The following is a 13,848-nucleotide window of genomic DNA, read 5'->3' as shown; positions in this document are numbered from 1 at the left end:
TGCTGGATAGGAAAATCCCTACATTAACTTCCAGGATGAAAATGTCCATAGTGTCTCAAATACTAAATGGTCTCATTTAATCCTTAAACAGCATGGGTATGAATCCTGTGTCCTCTAGGGGCTAGTTGTGTTATCCAGGGCAAGTTACTTAATCTATCATCTCAGCCTCAGTGTCTTCACCCGAAAGCTGGAGACAATAATAGCACAAACCCCATATAGCTGCTATGATGATTAAATAAGTCAATATATGTTAAAGGACTTAGAAAAGTACCTGGCATCATTGTTAGCTATTCTTATTAGATGCCTTAAAACAAATATATAGTGTTTGAATTTAATTTCAGTGCTATTCTTTTCCCATGCCTTAAAATCGCTCTCAGAACTTCATCACTTTGGTACTGTATATGACTGGCCTGTGGTGTAAGTTTTGGTTTACTATATAAAAATTATAGTATGTTGAAGTTCCAGGTCAAAGCTAAATAAACGGCAGTTAGATACTTTGATAATTACTAGAAAAATATGCTTTTTTACTGTAATTCTTTTAATTGTTCCATTCTTAGAGTTTCTTTATGCAAGAGATTTGTTTTCACAGTTATTTAAAAAAACAGTAACTAAAATCTGTCATAAGGATAAATTAAATTACCTATACTTTGAATAACATCTTTGATTTTTTAATGTAACCAAATTCTTTTACAAGAAAATCTAGGATGATTTGATTACAAATATAAAATATTCAGTTATATGTAACTGTTGCTATGACTGAGGAAAAGGCTTATTCCTAAGTGATATACCATTGTAACTGTTTCTAAATGACATACTTTAATTGGCATTTAAAACATATTATCATTAAACTCTTCAGTGAGCTCTTCTCAGGCAAATAAGAAAACAATAAGCCCTTCCAAACAGAAGACTCTTTTTTTAGCTTAACTGAAACAGAACAGAAATAAAGACATTAAAATACCCTAGGAGTAAAGTAGAGAAAAATGCGCATGACTTACTGGTGAATAGGAGAGTTAATAAAAATAAACTTACAACATTAAACAAAAATATCATTTGGGTATGTGGATGTAGGTATAGGTTTGATATAGTAAACGATGAAGTATGTATATACATATGTATGTATACACACACACACACACACACACACACACAAATACATGTATACCAATGTCCACGGTTAAATAAAATTATATATTACTTTCCTCCTTTACATAGAAGATATTACACAGAGATCAGTCTAGTCTGCCTAGTTTATTCATATAGTTCAAACATACAACTGATTGAACTTTGGACAGAGGTGTGTATATCTAAGAGAAATGATGGAGTGCCATAAGACCATGCATTCCATCCTCTGCATTACATTATTTTGTCAATTCTATCTGATCTTAAAATAGTTTAGTTTCATCTTTACACATCTATGTATACTTACAGAGGTAAAATAATATTAAGCACAATATTTGACTTCACAGAGAAACAACCAAGTCCCTTAGCAATAAACTTAGATTTGACATTTAACGATGGGAAATTGTGTGGTGGGGGAAGAGTGTTGAATTCCAGGTGCGACATGTCATCTCAGTGATTGCAATTGCCTCCTGGGGCCTCATAATTCAGGACATGCTACAGGGAAGAAACATCTGGAAAGAGGATGTTAGTAAGAAAAACTCCCTCTGGCAAGGCTCTTCTCCCCAGAATGCATCACCTGTTGACGGCAGATGCTGGGTGTAGAGAGGCCAGTGAAATCCACACGTGCTGCAGCTTGTGGAGGCAAAAAACAGGTGTTGCTTTGCTGAATATTCAAAGCTATTGCACATTCGGTTTAAGACTTCAAACTTTTACTGAGTATTATGGAGGGAACAATTCAGGACTCATAGGAAATGCAAAAATTTCAAAGCATAATCCTTGCCCTCAAGGAACTTAAAAGAGAGAGGTGGATAGGTGAGCAACTAAGAGAAGACAAATATTTTCCATGTTCTCCTTTCCCATTTTACACGAGTAACACACGTCTAATAGGTGTGCCTCCTGGGTTCACATCAGCAGAGATTAATTTTGTGTTGGTTTCTTTTGAAGTGAACAATGTAGGATAGTTTATGCACAAAGTTATTCACTGTGGTGCTATTTGCAACAGGAAAAAAACTATTAATAACCTCAATGTAGCACAATGGAAATGGAATATTGTCAGCTCTGCTTCCAGAATGAGGTATGGCACTGGAGAAGGATTTAGGATGATCCCAGAAAGCATCAGGCTAAGGGAAAAAGGAAGAGAAAAGGGAGGCTTCTACTTTGGCTGGCAGGAGCAGGGGAGAATGGTAATGTCTCAGGCATCTTAAGACCATCTTGTTCTGGTAGCTGTCTCTGGGTTACAGTTTGTGTATAATGATGCACGCACACAGGTGGGAAGGACTCTATTGAGCTTCCTGAATGACACAGCACCATGTCTTATGGTATGTCCAATATTTATGCACTTGCATAGAAAACAGAAAAATGAGGAGAGTTAAAATAACTTACTATTCTAGATGTCTGTTACTTTTCTGTACACCTTATTTCAGACTCCATCAAACCCTTTTCATTTAGAAATTTAACTTAAAAATAACATGTTTAAAAAGGAGCAAATGTGTTCAATCAATTCAACAATTTTTAAGTTACTAAAAACCTACATATTTTAATAAGTATTTCGGATTCCTGTGCACATTAAGTATTTATGACCTAGAGCAGAGTAATAAAGAAATAAGTCATTCATCTAAATGTAAACTTTAATTTACAGGAAATAATTATTTTAACCTTATTATCACTGTCATCATCATCATGACACCATAAATAAAAACAATGAAAGGTAAAAGTTCTAGATTTCATACTAAATCACAGAATATCCCTCTCTTATTGGGACCATAATTGGGGATATACGAGACTTTACAACTGTGTTCCTAATTCATTGTTGTGTATCACCAATTACAGAGATTGAAGAACACTGGAAGCTTTCTGAACAACAGAGGTTGAAAGTGGATTTAAAGGCTGTGTTGGGGTAAAATGTTTTTAAAATTCTCATATACGTTTAAAGAAATCACTCTTGGACCCTGAAATTAATAATGTGCTTTGCCTTTGATTATTCATGCACCTCAAATTCAACTACTACTTAGCACCTTGTCCTCATCTCCTATTCAGTTGAAGCCATGGTGAGGGGATGATGCATATTTAGATGTATCTATAGATTTAGATTCATGAAAGGTAATTTAAATCTCTTGCTGGTTTCATCTTCACCAAAAAATGATGCAATCTGACTGGCCCCAACCACCTTCTCCCATTTGCACCATCTATCAGTGTCCTCAGGCAGGGTATGGAGCAGTATCAGTAAGGAAAATCTCAGAATACACACTCAGGCCAAATACTAATGATTTCCACCCAGCCAACCATTTGGGATTACTCCCCACCATTTGCACTATGATGTGCAATTGAGTTTGTGAGTGGCCTCATGTGCCATTTTGATTTTTTTTACTTGTACATATTTTCTGATCTATATAAATAAGTTTTTGTTTGTTTAATGAGCAGCCTCCACAGATTTAACTTAAATTTCTTCCAAGAATCCATCGTGTAGTCTAGAACATAACCATTAAAAATTTCAGAAGTCAACCTAAGAGTGACTAATCTGTACATCACAGGAATCATATTAGCACAGTGTTTTATTGTTTTAAAAGTCTGTGCAGGTGATTTTCATGAACAATAAATAGAACAGAGTTCACACCTAACCTTAGGTTGCATGAGACGTGAGGTTGGGTCACACATAATATTGAACACCTTTAGAGGATGTATTTGATGGTTTTCTTAACTGTAAATACAAGACATGGACCATTTGAATCTGGAAAGTTGCATTGGCACACTAGAATCAATGACATGCCCCATCAAGTTCTTCAGACATAAGAGTACCTGAAAGACCACAGCACATACAAATCCATTTGGAGGCATTCTTTAGGCTGCCAGGGCTAAAAGATAGATGGAATATGTATTTAATCTGGCCTACAAACATTCACAGATTATTGAAAACATTGGTTCAGTATCTATCATAACCACAATGTTCGGGGCACAAAATCCACTTGCTTCCTTAGTCAGGGTGTAAAAATCACAGCAGTGTTTTATAGGCAAGTACACTGTGTGTCTTCCCATTAATTCTCTGAAGCTATGGGCTCATTAAAAAAAACCTTTAAAGGTTTTAATATATCCATTTGAATTATGCACACAATCACCAAATCTGTCCCTCAAGCACGTTCACAAGGCCAAACAAGAAATAAAATTAAAAAAAAGGTGATTCCATCTCTTTGGTGTCTTGCTTGACTCACTTCTCTCCGCAGTGACTTCCTTCACCCTAAAAACTCAGCACAAAGAGGAAACATTGAAATGTGAATTTCTCAATGTTGAAAGGTTAAAATTTCATTCTAAAGCATTGTGTCACTGCTGACTTTGATCATCTTAAAGCAAGATAAATTTTTCTGGATATGAGTCTTGTTGAAATAACCATTTGCACCCACAACTGTCCCTTATCTGTAATCATCATCTTGTAGTTTCTTTGTCATAGTATTCCTTACAGCCTGTCATTGTCATTGGGCATTTACTTCTTTATTTGTTTATCGCCTGTCTCCTCTTCACAGAACATAAGCAAAGGCCTTAGGTGGGACCCTTGTTTACTTTATTCAACAGCATATCACCAGCACCTAGAAGAAGGCTGATGTATGGGGGATATTCAACAAATATTTGTTTTATTGTTATTTTATGTGCTGAGCTAATATTTCTTCGACTTCTTAATGAATATTTCCCGTAGAATTTCTTACCATTGCAGGAATGATATAATATCATTTCTGAGAATATAGTGAAAATGTACTTATAGTGCCAAGGGTCCTATGTGGCTTTTTTCAAGAATTCTTGGAGTTTGGGGATTCAATATTCTTTTTAACTCATTTAAAAGCATAGTATTTTCCTATTGCATTGCCTACTATCATTTTTGCCATGCAAACCCAGAGAAATAATTGGATAATAATCATATAAATTTATTTTCAACAGAACAGGTTGTCATATCTTAGGCAGTACTGTGTGTATTTGTTAGAATATTGTTTTATTTGAGAAGTTACATAAATTTAGGGTCAAAGGGATTTGATTCTAAGAGTAGGTACATATTATTTCACAGACTTAGAGTCTGGGTTAATTCGAATAAACTATATCTCTGAAGATTTTCCAAACTCCTTGAGTCAACAAGCTAGACATAACTATAAATCTTGGGAGAATTGGCTTTTTTTGCACTCCCATTTCTGGTAGTGGCTGGCAATATCAAAGAACAGTCTTCCTTTCCCTGGGCTGGCAGTTCTCTTTTCAGCCTTGGCGGGCCCCCAGGAAGGGAAAGCAGATCTCCGTTACATAACAAACCTCCTGGAAAAGGTGCTGTTCTCAAACTGAGAGAAGAAATTGTTCCATTTTTTTTTTTTCCTAAATTGGTTTGCTTGTGGGTGCTTGATGGTTTCCTGGCCTGCATCTAACTAGCAACACTGTTTTCTCCAGCTCATAGACTATAACTGAGTTTTTGTAGTTCGTGACATTTCGGAGATTTCTATGGCTTCTCCCCTCATGCCATCGCTCAGAGAATGATAGGAGGAAAAAATACCCAAGTGTGACTTGTAAATGCAAACTTGCCAGATTCGTGAATTACCTACTGATGGAATATACTAGAACTACTTTTGGGAGCAAAGAATAGGTTGAGAAAAATGTATCTTTCAGACTTTGGTTCAAAGTTTGAATCATGTTGCTTAACTTAGTGTTTTTCTTTTTTTGAAAACCTATGTACAAGTTTTTCTTAATCTACCATGTCCTTCAGGGGCTCAGCTATATAAAATGGCAAAACAGGGGCCGGCCCCGTGGCCTAGTGGTTAAGTCCCGTGTGCTCCGCTTTGGCGGCCCGGGTTCAGTTCCCATGTGCGGACCTACACCACTCATCAGCTGCCATGCTGTGGCAGTGCCTCACATACAAAGTAGAGGAAGACTGGCACAGATGTTAGCTCAGGGCAAATCTTCCTCAGCAAAAAAATAAAATGGCAAAACAGGCAGTGACCCATTTTAATCCATTCATCCATCCATCCATTCACTCATTCAACAAACTTTTATTGAGCACCAACTTGATTAGGGAGACTAATATTAAGGAGTCCACGTCTAAAGACTTAGAAAGACCTAACACCATTAATTGTAATATGGAGTCATAAATCCTACAAAGCAAATATTGTGCTACAAGGTGTTTTGGAAATGCAGAGTAGTAAATCTAACTCTGCCTAAGGAGTCAGATTGGAGGGGATACTAATATTCGATAAATCTTTATGAAACAGATATCATTTGAGTGGAATTTATGGTTAAAAACAGTCGTTTCCTCTACCCAGCTAATCGCCAAGATAATCTGATGAGTTTTTTACAATCCTGGGGTGGGAGGAGGGCTGACTCAGGAGATCCTAGACCAATAGGTGTGGAGTGAGCTCCAGAAACACTAATTTACAGGACTCCATAAACTGCTCTCTCCCATTTGTTTAAAATCTCCACTGTAATTAGAGAGGCCTTTCTTTAGATCCTCAGAGCAGTTATTTGCCTTCAAGGTCCTAATATTAAATGCAGCTATCCCTAGAAGAGCTGGTGCCTTCATAGCTTGCATTTACTTTCATCCTTCCCGAGAGCAGCATGGTGGGTGTAGAGGGCTCCAGAGAGAGGGCTTCATACTGGAGGCAGAAAAGTGTCATGGGCAGCTTTTTCCCTCCATGTTATTTTCCCTTGGGAAAGTCCAGAACTGGTTCTGCATAGCAGTGAGCAAGACAATCAGCAATGAAGAGAAGAAAGTAAGCATCTGAGAGGGATAAATCCTAGAGGATATGGAATTATGGAAAAAATCAAAGTGAAAATAGCTTCCCTCTCTCTTCCTCTTCTTTACATCTTACCTTGACCACCTAATACATGGATTATGCATCAGTGGGATGAGAGAAAGCAAGTAATATCTAAACTTTAAGACAGATTTTCTCATTGAAGGAAGGCATAGGTATTTGCTAAATAGATTTTCTGTGGCAAAAGAAATATATATAAATGCACATACACACATATGTATATAGGTTATATTAAGAAGGCTTAGTATACATGAGGGTTAAATGTGAGAAAAGAATAAAGGCTATTGGTTTAGAAAGGACAGATTTGTGCAGCCTAACATTTATTTAATGATCTAAAAATTTTTGATTGAAGGCAACTTTCTCACTTGCTATATAAACATTTTGAAGGCAAAAATACAACATTGTTACACAAGAGTTTCAATATTTTGGACTGTAAAGATTTTTATTTCTGCTTCATTTTGGCTAGAGGATCAATAGCTGGCCTCTACACAAGAGTGTTTATACACTGGAGTGCAAATCCCTGCTGTACCTCAGGCTAGCTTCAGCTCCACTTACTTGCATGGTTCAAAGATATAAAATACTGCTTCAAATCAGGACCGTAATAGCAGCTACCCCCTCAGGCGGCAGCAGGAGCAACAGGAAGCCAGGGCGCACTTACAGCAGTGTTGTGTATCATAGGGAATGGACAATGCCTGCCTAATTCACCATCTCCCTAGCAGAAAATAGTTACAAATATACAGGGAGACACCACACCTGAAATAACTTAGAGCACACAGATGTAAGTGTACACACCTAATGAGGCAGAAGTCTTAAGGAGCAAACTTTGTATCTTCAAAATCTGCAGTCACGGTAACATTTTATTAAGAATTAACAATGGGCTTTTTCCTGGAAACAATTTGGCAGTATACTTTAAGAACTTTAAAAAGTTCCAGCTGAGTGAGCCAATGATTCCCCTTCCAGAAATTTATCTTAAGGAAAGCAGGTACTTTCTTTCAGTATAGTCACTCTTCCCATAAACCTGGTGACCAGCTTCACTGTTCTGTTTGAAAATGTGCCAGCAAATGCCCTCTGGAATGGCCCGAGTTCAAAAAATGAACTTTTCTTGGCTCATCCTTGGCAGTGAACTATTCTCCACATAAACCAGAGGAAATAGCCCAGCTGTGTCATACTAGAACCCAGCTGCCTCCTCTGCAAACATTTCCCATAGCTAAAAGCTTGCTTTAGCATTTTTTTAAAAACACGAGAGAGTCCAATGTCTACCCTTGGACTCAGAGTTGTAATGTAACACCTGGATCCTAATTTTACGAGGTAAGCCTGTTCTGTTCAATATGAATTTTCCTTGTTAGGCTCAGGTTTCTATAAATGTGTTTTAGCAGATTTTTATATTAAAAGGCTACTATGCTGTTTTTTGTACTTGCAGAGAAGATGTGTCATTTGGTGCAATCAGAAAAATAATGCCTTCTCTGAAGTACTCTGGTTTCTTTGTTCTTTGTATATAATATTTATTTTCCTAATTATGAAGATAATACACACCTATTGAAAAGAATGTGGAAAAATATATAAAGAATGAAGAAGAAATCTCAAAATCACCTATTAGGTTGAAACATCTAAAATTGCCCTTTGTGAGGTTAAAAACAAAAGGCTATCGGAAATTTCATGTGATTCAATTCAATATAATCCCACCATTCAAAGAGAATCACTATTAGTAGTTTCATATATTTCATGTCAGTCTTTTTATGCATGTATTTTCACATAAATTCCACGTGATCCAACAAGCTCACCAGGTAATTGTGCTTAAGCCTTGGCTGAAAATAAAAGAGGGTCTCCTTCTTTAAGACATACATCCTCTAAGCTAGAAGGTAGTTGGAGAATGATTCAAAATAGACCATTGTGGTTCTCTTCCTTTTCACTTTGGAAATATGTCTAACAAAAAGATACTTAAAGGAAAGTTTAGTATTTTTTGGACATTTGCTATGTGTAATGTACTGACAGCTTGATGACATTTTTTGGTTGGCAGGGGTGGGGTCTATCATGGGGCAGAGTTCTCTCTTTCTGGTCCCCAATTTCTTCTTTCACCTACTCACCTACTTTTTTGTTAGTTGGCTTATGTGGCAGTTTTATAACATGGCCCCAATTCTTTAACACTTCTTCCGTCACAAACAGGGTCTTTGTATTTCCCTCACCCCAGGTGAATTTGAGCAGGCACCTGGCTGCTTCAAATAACAGAGTTGGGGAAGAAGTAATGCTAAGTGACTTCCAAGACTGGATCACAAAATGCCATTTGTCTCCTGCCCTGTTCTCTGGAACACTCACTCTTGAAGGTCCATGTTGCTATATAATTAATCTGACCACCCGGGAGCCCCCACGCTGGAGAGAACACCTGGAGACACCAGATGTGGACCCCACACAGAGAAGTTTTGAGACAATAGGAACAAAAAGAGAGCCTAGGAAGCACCCCAACTCTTCTAGGCCCTAACTGCTCAAGTCATCCCAGCAAGCCTCCAAATATTGTGTCCAAATTGCAGTATTGTAAGTAAAATACATAACTGTAGTTGTTTAAAATCACCAAGTTTGAGTATAGTTTGAAAAAGAATAATGAAAATTGGAGGACTTACACTAACTGACTGCAAGACTCACTATTATGAAGCTACAACAAAGACAGTGGGGGCGTTGGCATCAAGATAAACAATGGAACAAAATAGAGACTCCAAAAATAGATGAGAAAACTTCCCCTGAGGATCAAAGCCCTGATTACTTATATTAAAAACTAAGATACCTAAAACAATGCCTAAGTGACATACACGAGTAATGCGGGTCAAGAGCAAATGTGCGTGTATACACTGTGAATGATTGGGCCTGGTGGAGAGCACCAGTCTACAGAGGGCAGCTACTACTGATAATTTCCATTTAGAAAATGGAAGTCCACATTTGCCAGATCTTTAGACACGAAGTTTGCCATTTTTTGTACCATGAAAACGCATAAAAATATCTGTGGATTTACCCTGGCACCAACATAAATAATGCCATTATGGGAATTAGAAAAATTTGCCATTTACTGAAGACACTTGATCATCATATGATGGACAACTGTCATAATATACAAATCCACATGGTCTATGAAAGTAAACAGTGCCCATATATTTACGTGTGTACAAAGTCCTCACCATAAGCTGCAAGCTGTGTGTGGTCTGGATTTGGTCATGGAGTCACAATGTTGCCATCTCTGCCCTACATCCTGACAAGACTTCGGCCGGTTCATTTGCCTCGGAAGACTCCAGGAATCCATTTTCACATGATATTGCTTTGTTTCTTATGAAAGCTGTACATTATCACACTATTGTGTGGTTGTTCTCCCATCATGGAATAACCATGTTTAGATTGTCAAAGTGACTAGAGTTCTGCCTTAGGAAATATTCTAAGAATAGGTGTTATTCACAAATTTAAATAATAAAACCATGATTCACATTAATATTTTGCTGTCCCCAAAAAACTTATCATTTACAATTTTTTAATTATCTTGTTTATTTATCTACTTTTCTCAAAGAAAATGCTTTATTTATGTCTTTTAAATGTAACAACCCAACGTTATCGTGCAACTATATCCCAGGAGATCTCAGTACAGTCCTATGGTTACACGCACAAATTCTCTCTAAAATTGGGTTAAAAGGTAATTTGCCATGTTGCTGGCCCCTGAATCATTAGTCACAGTGGCCTAAGTGCATTCTTTTATAATTCAATATCAAAGAAATTGCTTTCATGGCATTAACTATATTATATTCAAAATTGTATAAATTATTGAAATACTAAGCCTACTGCCAAGATATAAGACGATTCACATGGAAAAAGTTTCATTTTAAATTATTCATTGGGAAAAAAGTCAGTCTCTTGCCAGAAACTGTTTTACACTGGGGCTAGCTTCTGGGACTTACGTTTAAATATGAATCACAAAAACTCGGGAAATTTCAGATACTCATAATTCTCTTGGCTTTGAATAAGAGGTTTCTCTCTTTAACTCATGGATTTCCATCAAGTGGATTAAATATTATAAGTTGTCTTGTATCTAGGTTTATTCTAATGAGCACTTTCATTAGAAGGGAAAGTATTAATAGCTAATACCTAATAAGTCATGATAAAATGATATAGAAGATCCATATAAAAATACTGTAATTTGGTGACTTACATTCATTTAGTACTTTTGAGTACAATATAGAAACTATATAACCAATTAATTATATATATTACATATAGACATGCACATACATAATATATATGCATATAAGTATGAAATATACATATATGTATATTTTTTATATAGTTGTTATATAGTATCTTGGATATGTGTGTATGTGTATCTTCTAACATCATTATGTGCCTTTGTTAATGCTGGAATATGGTAATAAAGGGGCAAATGTAATATGGGAAGGCTAACCTCAAAAAGTCTCTCTATACATGTTTGTACATTATTCATTTGGTTAGAAGATATTTATCACTTGCTATGCACCAGGGACTATGATAGGTACTAGTGATTTAAAATTTAATAAAATAGAATTGCTGCTTTGCAGTAGCTTACATATTATGGGAGGAAACAAACATTGAAATAAATTAAAAATACAATTATATAAAGTTATATGAGAGACATATACATAAAATATTATATAAATCTAAAGAGAAATCACCCAATCCAGACAGAGATGGAAGGATGGTGATGGAGATACGAAAATAATTTGTGGAATAATATGTTGTAACTATCTAAATAGAGAAGTGCATTCCAAGTAGGGTGAGACGTGAGGGAAGGCACAAAGTTGGGAAACATCAGGAGACATTCACAGACCATGTATTCGTCACTGTGGTTGCAATAGTTGACTGAACTATTTGGCTGGTCACAGCTAAAATTATTCCCTCTATTCACTTTTTTTTTTTTTTTTGTGAGGAAGATCAGCTCTGAGCTAACATCCATGCCAATCTTCCTCTTTTTGCTGAGGAAGACTGGCCCTGGGCTAACATCCATGCCCATCTTCCTCCACTTTATATGGGACGCCGCCACAGCATGGCCTGACAAGCGGTGCATCAGTGCGCGCCCGGGATCCGAACCCGGGGCTACCAGCAGCAGAGTGCACGCACTTAACCACTACACCATGGGGCCGGCCCCTCTCTATTCACTTTTAAGCCATGAACAAATTTCTTTTTTTTCTACATATTTCTGGAGAACTCATATGAATGCAGGAACTATTTTATATGGATCCCTGAGTACTTTACAGGATTATATTTACTACATAGTAAGTGCTCAGAAAGTGTTGAATTAGAGTGTTTTCATCAGATCTAAATGTTCTTTATTTGGAGAGTTAGTTTTAATATATTTATTAAAAAATCATTCTCCCTCAAATTAATTACTACATTCTGAGGAATGAAAATATGTTATCACTTCTTCTTTTTGAATTAAAAAACATTATGAATAAACTACTCCCTGGGGTATTAAGTAATAAACATTGGCTTATTTTAGTTCCTCCAACATACTAGGTGTGTAGCATATTTTCATATCCCAGTTGAAAAGTATCATTTACTTTTATTTTGGCTTTCCAGATAATATCATGTTACATTTGTAAAAACTTAAAAATATGGGTAAGACTAAAAAGTATATTCCCTCAGGCACATGCGTTCTGTAACTACCTCTCCTACCTGCTGAACTTTCTTGTTTTGCACACTCCAGTCTCATCACTTGGCAAATCCTCCAAAAATAAGCCAAATCTTCTCCTCTTTCTGCAAGTTAGAAAACTCTAATAATCTACCCAATAAACATTAACTCTTTTATTCTATATTTTTGCCTATACCTACCCATCACAAGTATTTATTCTTTTTTCACAGCTACTACTATACCAGAAGGGTTAGAAAGTATATCTGAATTTTTGATTTGAGGGTTGAAAGAAATGAAGGGTAAAACTTAGCCATGTCAAAATAACCAAATTTACCTTTCGGGTAGGTTAACTAGCTTAGCAGATGAAGAGAATTCTGAGAACATATTGAGTGTATATAGATTTCAGGAGTCATTTACAGCTGTTAATGATAGTTGAAGCAATAAAATGGAGACGTATGGAGGAATCCTCTCTGGTTAAGCCACTACAACCAGTGTTGGTGGGTGGATTCACGTCAGTATGAAGGGAGAATGACAGAGGAATGCCATAGGAGTCTGTTTGGCCTTTTCCTTTCCTCAATTTTAAGCAACTTGGATAAAGCTCTTGGAGACATTTTCATCGATAAAACCGTATCGGGGTCATGTGTTCAGTTACAGTCACTACAATTTAAGAGTGAAACACTGATGTGTTTTTTACAGTTAGAAGTCAGTCGGAACGGTAAAGTGCCCAGACACAATACTATGTAAAGACACAGCTGAAGGAGCTAGGGATGTTTACTTAAGATAAAGAAATGTAAGGAAAGAAAATTTTTGGATTGACTTGTGGATTGATTCTAGGTTGTTCTAGTAGACAGAATAATGGTAGATTTCAGGTCTTCATAATGAGTATCCTAAACAAGACGGGTTTTCACAACGAAAGAGATTATTTTATGAGAACGTATACTCCCTGTTATCAAAAGATTCTCAGAGAATATGGAAGACCAGTAGGATTAGAGAAAGGATAACTACACTGAATGGGTGCTCAGGTCAAATATGCTCTTAGGATTTTTCAACTGTTGTGTTCTTTGACTCTTTACTGCACCAGATACGTGTATATGAGGAAGGAAATCCGAGTAAATGGTTATTTACTATGTTCCCTCTGATGGCTGAAAACATAATAGGCCCAAATAAGTTCTTGTTGAATTCTTGAAATGGAAAGAATATTTGATTAATATCTTTGTGGGGAAAAAGAAACTATTCTCTGCTATCTGAAAACTCTATTGGCTAATTTAATGTTTGTTTTTCCCAACACGATATGAATATTACATAAAGTTGTTTATACCTAAGCAG

General features: G+C 36.4%; 1 protein-coding gene across 2 annotated transcripts in view; it reads right to left on the bottom strand.

The window, feature by feature from the left end:
* Nucleotides 1-13,848, bottom strand: part of NEGR1 (neuronal growth regulator 1) — an 823,575-nt gene that overhangs the window by 344,724 nt on the left and 465,003 nt on the right. The window lies entirely within an intron of this gene.

Source organism: Ceratotherium simum, chromosome 2 (assembly GCF_057802395.1).
Source record: "Ceratotherium simum simum isolate JZ-2026a chromosome 2, ASM5780239v1, whole genome shotgun sequence".
Lineage (NCBI taxonomy): Eukaryota > Metazoa > Chordata > Mammalia > Perissodactyla > Rhinocerotidae > Ceratotherium > Ceratotherium simum.
This window is presented reverse-complemented; position numbering and strand designations above follow the sequence as displayed.